Source organism: Parambassis ranga, unplaced genomic scaffold (assembly GCF_900634625.1).
Source record: "Parambassis ranga unplaced genomic scaffold, fParRan2.1 scaffold_21_arrow_ctg1, whole genome shotgun sequence".
NCBI lineage: Eukaryota > Metazoa > Chordata > Actinopteri > Ambassidae > Parambassis > Parambassis ranga.
This window is the reverse complement of record NW_021144767.1, coordinates 2833719-2843772: the sequence shown is the minus strand read 5'-3', so window position 1 is coordinate 2843772 and position 10054 is coordinate 2833719.

Below are 10054 nucleotides of genomic sequence, written 5' to 3'. Positions count from 1 at the left end.
TACTTTTTAAGTCTTCTTGGTGTATTGAAATATTCTCAATGTGCAGTTACATCACTGAAGTGAATTGTTGATCTTTGTTGTTAACAGGAACATGAGAATCTGAAGCAGTCTGTCCTGTTTTTATCTGATGTCTTGATGTGTGGCTCACCTGAACATCTGATGAGAGACTAAAACTATCAGGACGCTGCCAAACCACCACAGACAGTTAGTCCTGCAACAACAAGTGTTTGTCCTCACAAGTGTGTGAACTGCAGGAGAAGCACGCTCGTGATAAGCACTGCAAAACATGCCCCATGATCTGCATGAGCCTCTGACTTCTGTGACCGGGCCAGTGGTTTGCACTTTTGTCCACTAGGTGGAGCCACATGCTCAGACAGGCTCAGCTCTGCCTCATTTCCCGTCCAGATATCATGGCACTATTGAACTCTTCATAAGAATTCTTTTCTTTTCTATTAGCAGTGATCAGTCTCATCTGAAGCTGTGGTTACAAACCACAGCACTCAGCAGTCTTATCTGAGGGCAGCAGGGGCTGATGGGAGTTTTGAGCAGCTCGTCCTCGTTTGGCCTCAGCTGCATCAGAGCGTCACTTCTCTGTGAGTTCACCAGAGGAAACATGCTTCTCCTGCCGGCTGCTGCTCTCTGCTGGCTGTGTTCAGGTGAGTGTTTCCAGCCAATCAGGCGCCGACGAGCCGCACCTGTAACAAACACTGACCTCCACCTGTCTCTGCAGCGCTGGTTTCCATGGCAGCAGATCTGACCCAGGACGATGCCTCGCTGACCAGGAGAGTCGGTGGACATGTGTCCTTCAGCTGTGGAGGGCTTCAACAGTGTAGTGACAGCTTTGTATTCTGGTACCAGAAGAAAGACCAGGACACATTCAGACTGATTCTCTATATTGATAATGATAATGGTGACATCTATGGAGGTTACAGTCATCCTCAGAAAGATGATTTCTCAGCTGTACAAACACAGAAGGGCTGGAGCTGGAGCTCAAGACAGTTAAAGAGGATCATTCAGCCACCTACTGCTCCTGTTGGTGGAGTGGAAGGTCCCACAGTGAGAGATTATGGGAGCAGCCTGAACAAAAACCAGCAGAGAACAGAAAACCACATCAGCTTCATGTTTCACCTCCATCTCAGACTCAAACACACGCAAAGAGCTCTGAAGCATCGAAAGCTGCACAAATGCATGTTTGATCCCAACAAAGGAAGGAATGAGTCCATGTGACCAGAGGGGGCGCTGACTGGGAGTCTTCCAGTCGGAGCTTCACATGTTAACAGAGGAAGTTTAGAACCAGCAGGAAAAAGCTGGTGATGAGGACGCTGTGGTGCTTTTTACAAACATGGAGATTTTCAGTGTCTCTGTTTTACACAGACGTTCCTGCAACATGGAATTCTGACAGACTCCTGCCTCCTGATTGGATGCTTCACTCAGCAGGTTTTTGTATGAGCCTGTTTCACTGTGTGAGGATCTTTGGTCCTGGAACTAAACTGATAGTAACAGGTAAGAACTAACATTTGTTTTTACTGTTGGAATGTTGAAGCTGTTTAAAGTCACTTTCTTCATGGACTGTTTCTACTGAATCAAAATTATACAATATATAAAATACATATTTTGGTTTTAAAGTAAATGATGGTAAATAGACATCAATATGTAATAATTATAATATATAATAACTCATCATAATGTGTTAAATGTGATCTGGTAAATATTTTATCTAGCATGTCCATCAATAATATTTCATGAACAGAAATGTATAATATTTGACATATCCACACATACTGCCCGTGTCTGTTAAATCAATATTTTTGTTATCATGACTATTATAGTAAAATATTGAGACATAACTTCAAATATGTAATATGAGGACTTGAATCATATTTCATACATAAATCTGACCAATTAAAACAGATTAAAACAGAAGTGATTAAATAACATGAATTATATGTGACAGATTCATTATAAAGCAGTTTGGTTATTTGTTACATGTGTGTAAACTTTATATATAACTTCATATTATAACAGTGGATTTTTCATAGTAACCAGTTGTAGGTCAGCTACAGTTTATAGTTCAATGTCAGAAGCTCTGTCATAAATTGATGTTTTATTTGCTTTTAGCTTCCTTAAAGTTCAGGATTTTTTATGTGCTTGTTCTTATATTTAGTCATCAGATGCGTCATGTGACATGTCCTCCAACATTCCAAGACGCGCATGTTAGGTTCATTGTCTTTGTCTTTCTGTGGCAGCCCTGTGATAGACTGGCCACCCATCAAGGCCTGTCTCCCACTGACAACTACTATAGACTCCAGCCAGAGGTGAGAAACCATTTTGAAACCAAACATGTGGCAAATGTTTTAGTCAAAATAACGATTTAACTGTTCACATCAGAACCCGTACAGGTGAGAAGCCTTTATCTAGCACAATATGAGGGAACTGTTTCAGTTGTTTTTAAAATGGAATGCTATTTGTCACATGAAGGATGCATAGATAAGAAGCCATGTTTGCCAAAGAGGAAAATGTTCTGAAACATCTGTGTGGAAAAGTTCTCAAGTTTTGCTTGAGTCAATGATGTTATATCCAAATGTTTCTGAAACGGGTGAAAGGACAAAGAGACTAAACTGGACAGAGTAGCAAAGTTCATTCTGCACACAGCTGACAAGAGAAAAACACTCTACAAGCGATCTCAGGAACAGGTGCAGTTTTGTGAGGAGTGTGAAAAGCGATGTCTGCAACCTAAGATGAGGTGGGAGATTGCTATGCATAAACGGGGATCTGCTCGTGCAGTTGATGGCTGTATGCACAGTTTTTGAACAAAATGTACTAATGACGTATTCCCTTAAAGCTTAATGAATTATTTTCAGGGTGTCTTCTATGTAATAAATATAAAAAGTTACAATGCTATGCGTATCCATAACGTTTTAATTAGGGATGTCCCGATCAGGTTTTTTTGCCTCATTTTGAGTATCTGCCCATACCGAGTGTGTGTGTGTGTGTCCAGAGTGCCACGCTAGGAGATTGCACACACGCAGCAGCACATCAAGGTCTCGAACCACGATCTCTCGAGCCAAAAGCAGCTGTCATACCCCTACACTACAGGACACAGAGCCACCCTGCACAGAAGGAATTCACTTTGAGAGTCCTAATAAATATATCCGAGTCCTGATCGGGAGGTAATGTCCGATTCCGATCGAGTCTGAAATCACGTAATCGGTCTCACACTGTGCTGAGGCTTGCTTCGGTCACGTGACTAGTGACGTTTGAACCACTTCAGTGACGTTTGAAGCAGTTGAGTGCTTCGAACGGCATACGAGTCATGTGATTGGTTCGGGTTGTGAATCGCTTGGTGGGATCGGGTGTGTTCAGGGATATGACTATATATCAATATATAGTAATAGATCAATCAGTTAGATAGTGAAATATATTAGCTACATTGATACATACATCGCAATTTGTCATTGTGTACATGTTAGTAGAAGAAAAGTTATTGATCACGTTTCTCTGGCGTGTGTGTGTGTGGAGGACCTCTTGCTGATTCGCGTATCATAAGTTTTGAACCCGGAACCTCTCGCACCCAAACCGACAATGATTCCCCTACACCAGCATCCAGCTTTGTTCTCCGCCGCAAATGCTTTAATTGTGTTAAACATTTTAATCGGATTAATCATGATGATCACTTCAAATGTAACTTTGTATACAAATTTTGTGCAGTAAAAGTGAAAGTTTAATGTATTTTATTGTGTCAGCCTGAAACCATTCAACCATGTAGTGTAGTCAAACGAGACTGTGCGGCGATTCAAATCCCAAACAATCCATGAACCAATAACACGCACCACAGTTCATTTTATCCACCACTAGATGTCCTACTGGAGCACTGTGTCAATGAAGCCTCGAGTAATGAACCTTTTTCTTGAATCGTGTGTCGAAGCTTCAACACAGAACACTGTGCAGTGACACAGCTCCCCATCAGCTTCAAGTAATGTTCTCACTCTGAGCAGCAGCCAGGTTCAAAGTCTTTAATGCAGCCATAAAATGGTGGAAACCTGTGCAGTAACATGTTATCATCCATCACTGATTAACAAGCAGAGATCCAATGCAGCTGTAGAGATTGAGTTATGATGCACAGATGGTGTTCAGGAATCAAACATTTCTAACAGCATTCTGAGGCCGTCTCTCAAAATGAAGTGTTTCCAGAAACCTGTCTTCATATTATATAAACTGAGAATACCTCATCTGCTCACTTCTTTCATCCACCCACAATCAATCTGCTCAGATTATTCATTTTCAGGATCTGGACCACTGTGCTGGCAGAACAACCAAAGCATTGATGTGTCTGATCGTATCAAATAATAATTTTCTGCAAATTTGTAAATCTGTTCTTTGCCTTGTCACCTTCACTCCTCGGCTTCATCCAGATCTTTTCTCCATCAGGAGGTAACAAACAGCAGTTTATTTATGAGTGTTGTTGTGTTACTGTGACTTCAAGTGTTTGCTTGTTGTGCTTCATTTGGAAGATTTACTGTATCTGTTCGTCTCGTGCCGATCATCTGATTGTTAGAGAGCTTTGTGTCATTCTAACAGACAGTGTGATTCAGCTAGTGAGAGGCGTTCACTGTCCTGTGTTCAGAGGACGACTGCTGGCTGCTTCATACAGTCATTAAACATGTTCCAGATGTTTGAAAATGTTCACAGTCAGCATGAAACAGAGTCTGTCATCAAACTGCTCTTTGTAGAGCAATGCAGCATCTGTTAACACTGTGTCTGCATCATGTGTTCAGTCAGACACTTTTGACTTTTTACATTCTCACTGTGTCACTCATTCATGTTAAACTGTAGATGGAGCTTTTACTGAGCAGCAGCCAGGTTCAAAGTCTTTAATGCAGCCATAAAATGGTGGAAACCTGTGCAGTAACATGTTATCATCCATCACTGATTAACAAGCAGAGATCCAATGCAGCTGTAGAGATTGAGTTATGATGCACAGATGGTGTTCAGGAATCATAAGAACACTTCTAACAGCATTATGAGGCCGTCTCTTAAAATGAAGTGTTTCCAGAAGTGATGAGCTGCAGCAGAGAGCTGCATGTTTTCATGGATCTGTGAAAACTCTCAGCTGTTTTTTAAAGCTTGGAGAAAGATGGAGGTCCTGCTTATAAACAGTCCAAATGCACTTTTTATGAATCCTACAAAAACATAGTTTTATAGATAAGTTACAATCCAATGTTTCAGACATCATATGAAATCTTTAATGTAAAATGCTTCTTCACTGTTTATCATGACGTTATTTCTACACTCTCTGTACTCTGACCCATGTTTACTTTGTCTCCATCTGCTGGTAGAATCCAGAGTGACAGTGGTATTCAGTGGTGTAAGTGTTGGGGGGAGTGTTGTGTTTGTATGAAGGTGTGTGCTAGCAGGTCCCAGGTGTCTTTTTAGTCATTTCATTTTAGTCTTTTAGTCTTTAAAAACGTGAGGTCAGTCCTGATCCGGTCCGTTTGGGATGAAATGAAATAAACGATTAAACATTCCAGTCATTAAGTCACAGCATCTGCTCACATAAACAGCTGCAGCCATTTGAAATCATTTCAGTTATTTTTTGTACACACAGCACCCCATGTTGACAGGAAACATTTCTGCAGATGAAAAAACAAAAAGTGAAATATGATTCAGATGGTTCTAACCTTCATCTGAGTCCAGCTGTGTTTGGTGATGCTGATTGGACTTGATGAGGAAAGACACACACCTGTCTGTATAAGACTTACAGCTCACAGTGCATGTTAGAGCACATGAGGAGCATGAGGTCAAAGGTCAAACTGACTCTGACTGTCTGTGGGACCCTTTGTATTTTTCATCAACAGAAAAATGATCCAACCAATTATTGTTTTAAACTGAGACTCACTGGCCCTGGCTCATTGACTGTGATGAACATATATCTGAACACATTTTCATTGACCCACACACACACATTTCTATTATATACAGGATGTTTGGGTCTACTGGACCCAGGCATATAAAAGTGTGAAAAGTGCAGTGTTGTACCCTCATACCTGGGCCTGCTGTTTGACAGTCCCAGGTAGTGAAAGTGATCTCAGTGAGTTGTTGGATCAAATAAATGTAATTATGTGCAGTTTCATTAACATTTGTGTGTTTGGTTTTAGAACTAAACTTAAAATGTAAACTTGTTGAAGCAACACAAACCAACTAAGTCAATTCAACACAACATTGTTGAGTAAACTGACCGATCACCAACCTGATACCTACACCTGACACCAGGTGGCAGCACTTGGCTGTGTGACATGCACAGTTCCCCTTTGATGAAGTTGTCCAATTTACTTAATATAGTTATGTCAACAAGTTCCACAGAACTTAGTTGTGTTCAATCGAAATAACTAAATTATGTGAAGCTAACAAGACTGTGTTAAGTCATTTCAACATAATCTGACATTTATTACACTGACACACCTAACACCAACTAAACAGCTCACATTTCTACACTGAAATAAATGTGGATTGATATTTCCTTAAAGAGCTTGTCACGTTTTGCACTCAGAAAGTGCCTGTAATCTTTGTTCAGGAGTTTAAATTAATGAGTAAACATTAAATTAGTACATGTTGAGTACAGTCTTCTCTCTGTACACCACACACACCTCAGTGCGAGTATTTGGCCTCTCTGACCTTTGACCTCTCTGACCTCACAAAGAGGGCAGAGTCCAAAGGTCAGCACCAGTTCCTCTTGAACACACCATAAACCAGCTGATAGACTGATGATCTTTATTCTTTGATTGATCCCAAACTGGGAATTTTTTTAATCTGAGCCAACAGTCAGTTTAAACCTGTTCAGAGTTCCTAGGAAGTCATGTGACCACAGAGGTTCCTCCTATGATGAAGTATAAACACCCTGAACACTGACTGCTCTCTGCTTCGTCACAGAAACCAACACAGGTAAGACTCACTCACTGGGAAGGAATAATGAGAAAATGCTTCCAACATGTTGAGTGCAGAGTTTTAATGTGGACATTAGCTGGATAGATCAGTAGGAATCAATGGCTTTTATGTTATCATGTTCTATTATGAAGGTGACATCATAAGGTCACAGGTAAAGTATAAAAGTGTTGACGAAGAGAGAGAAAAGGCTCAAAAGCCTACAAGTGGCTGCTTAGTGCCAAAACCACAGATATGTTTGCAGCACACTGTAGCAGCAGCAGGTGCAGGGCCCACATCAGTGCAGAAGCAGGTCCATGGAGTGCACAGGCCGTCAGAGTGCACACAGCTTTAATGAGCAGCAGAGTAGTAACACAGAGGGAGGAGGAGGAGAGGCGAGAGCCAGCAGGGACCGGAGCAGGAGTCAGAATAGCTCCTGTCAGCCGGTAGAAGTACGGGAGCAGTAGATGAGTGACTGTTGCCTTTGTTGCTTTGTTTACAAATCGTGCTATGACTTGTTGTCATGGTGACTTGGTGTAAACAGCACATTACATTTAGCAGCGTTTCTTTGACGGCCACTTTAGCTTCAAGATGGGAATGGTGGCCCTGTGGCCATCTCTCCCCAGATGAAAAGCTCTGAGTGTTACAAGAATGTTTTTAGCATGGCCACTCTCTTCCGTGTAGTCTACTGTGCTTTATTTCATCTTTGAACAGCACATATATGCTCTGGTATGCATAACTTATAAATAACCATGGTGGGCCGCCATGGACAGAAATGCCAGGGCCACATTTTAGTCCCAGGTCAGCCTGATAAAGAGAATGTAGGTTGGTTGTAACAGGATCAACTCATTGTAAACTGGTGTTTAGAATTTCAATAAGTCAGCTTATCAATGTGCAGCTGTGAGGAGGTTGTAGCCTACTGAGATGTGAGTGGAGCTGGATGGTAACTTCCCTAAGTGTTGCCAGGCAACAGATTCCACTGGGCTTGGTTTAAGATGTAGTATGTTTGTTTATTGGAAAATGATACAGTATTAAATATGGAGCAAAAATGATCTGAAGGATTCAGACCAGTCATCGATCTGTGCTGATCTGTAGCTCATTGATTGCTGAGCTCCATCTAGTGGACAGACAGTAGAAGTGAATCAGGAAATGTCTTTCAGACACTTGATGACTTTTATAGCAGATGAACAGCTGTTTCAGAACAAGTTGTGTTACTGTAGTGTTTTTCTGTTCCAGTCACAGCAGACTGTAGAACTCTCAGGTCACATGATCAGTGAGGAATGCAGGGAGTGTCAGAACCGGTCTGACAGCTGGATGACACTGCACTCATCACTTGTTAACCCATACTACTACTACTGTTAACCCATTCATGACCACAGTGGAGTTTGTATGATTTGACAGCATTTAAACACCTGCTGTGAAAATGTCGGTTTGTTCTGAGTTCATCAGATCAGACTACTTCCAGGACTGACGCCATAGAGACATACTGTAAAGACAATCAAATGAACTGGACCTTCAAGGAGGGTCAGTGGGTGCTGCTGGGGGGACAGGGCACCCTGCTGATATAATGGTAGGAGAAACACTGATGTCTATAGCTCTGATTATCAGCCCTACACACTACAGTGTGGACTAGCTGCACCACCTGCTAAACACAAAGGTTGTAGGTCTGGTCTTAAAGGTGGAGGTGGTGTCTGCCTCTCTAATCCAAATTTACACCTGGTTCCAGAGGAAGGGCTCCTAGTAATTAAAGGCTCCTCCCAGTCTACTTTAATGGATTCTAGGAACTACAGGAATCGAATCAGGAATAGGAGCTGCTCTGCTCATGATGTCACTGCTGCTGTAAAAACACAGACACAGACATAAGAAGTGCACAAAGTGTTTTGCAGTCATGTAGCATGTGATGCAAAGCTGACAGATGAAAGTCATGTCTGAAGCAGCACAGTGCATTTCCATCTGCTCAACACAACAACACAGGTCAGAGTCACACTGTAACTGATGCTTCACAACAAGTTGTGTAACTTCTGGTGTTTTTCTTTACAATCAGCCCTCAGGTCTCATGATCAGTGAAATATGAAGGAAGTGTCAGAACCGGTCTGACAGCTGGGTGACTCTGCACTCAGACCTGTTCTATCCACTGTTAACCCATTCATGTCAGTGTTGTGTCAGGTGTCCTGTTTTCAAGGCGTGGTTTCTCTGGAGTTACTTCTTGTTCATTTCCTGACAGACAGCAGCAGATGAGCAGCTCCACACATGAAGCTGGAAACTTCTGGAAGTCAGAGCTGACTCAGCAGGTGAGAATCTGTCAATATCTGATCAGTGATCAGTTTGACCACCTCATTGATTTTACTGCAGTGTAACTGATTGATCTTTATTGTTGTTTAACTGAAACGTCTGTTCTACAATCGCTCCCTCTCTCAAACTCAGAACAACTTGTCTAAAACCACTTTAAATAGAAAATGTTGGTTTATGCTGAGTTTATCAGATCAGTGTGTTTTTTACTTGTAGTTGAACAAACTCTCAGGTCACATGATCAGTGAGAAATGCAGGGAGTGTCAGAACCGCTCCGACTGGATGACTTTCTGTGATGTTTGTGTTCACTGAGCTGCACAGTTTAAAAAATCATGAATGTAAATCTTCTTTGTTGTGTGTTAGCAGATTTGTTTTAGGAAACAGTGATTTTATTTTCTGTGTTGTTTCACTGAGCTGCTGATGTTCACAGTTGTGTATCAGGTGTCCTGTTTTAAAGTCCTGGTTTTTATGGAGTTGCTTTTTGTCCATTTCCTGTCTGTCAGACAGCAGCAGGACAAAAGTGTCTGTAAGTCCATCTGAACTGATCCAGCAGGTGAGAGTCCTTCCAGAGAAATCTCTCCGTGTCTGATCACACTGTGCTGCATCACTGACTGATGGTACAGTACAGATGTTTCTGCTGCTGATTGGCTGCTTTCTCTTTGCTCTTTGATGACTTTTATAGCAGATGAACAGCTGTTTCAGAACAAGTTGTGTTACTGTAGTGTTTTTCTGTTCCAGTCACAGCAGACTGTAGAACTCTCAGGTCACATGATCAGTGAGAAATGCAGGGAGTGTCAGAACCGGTCTGACAGCTGGATGACACTGCACTCATCACTTGTATCTACTG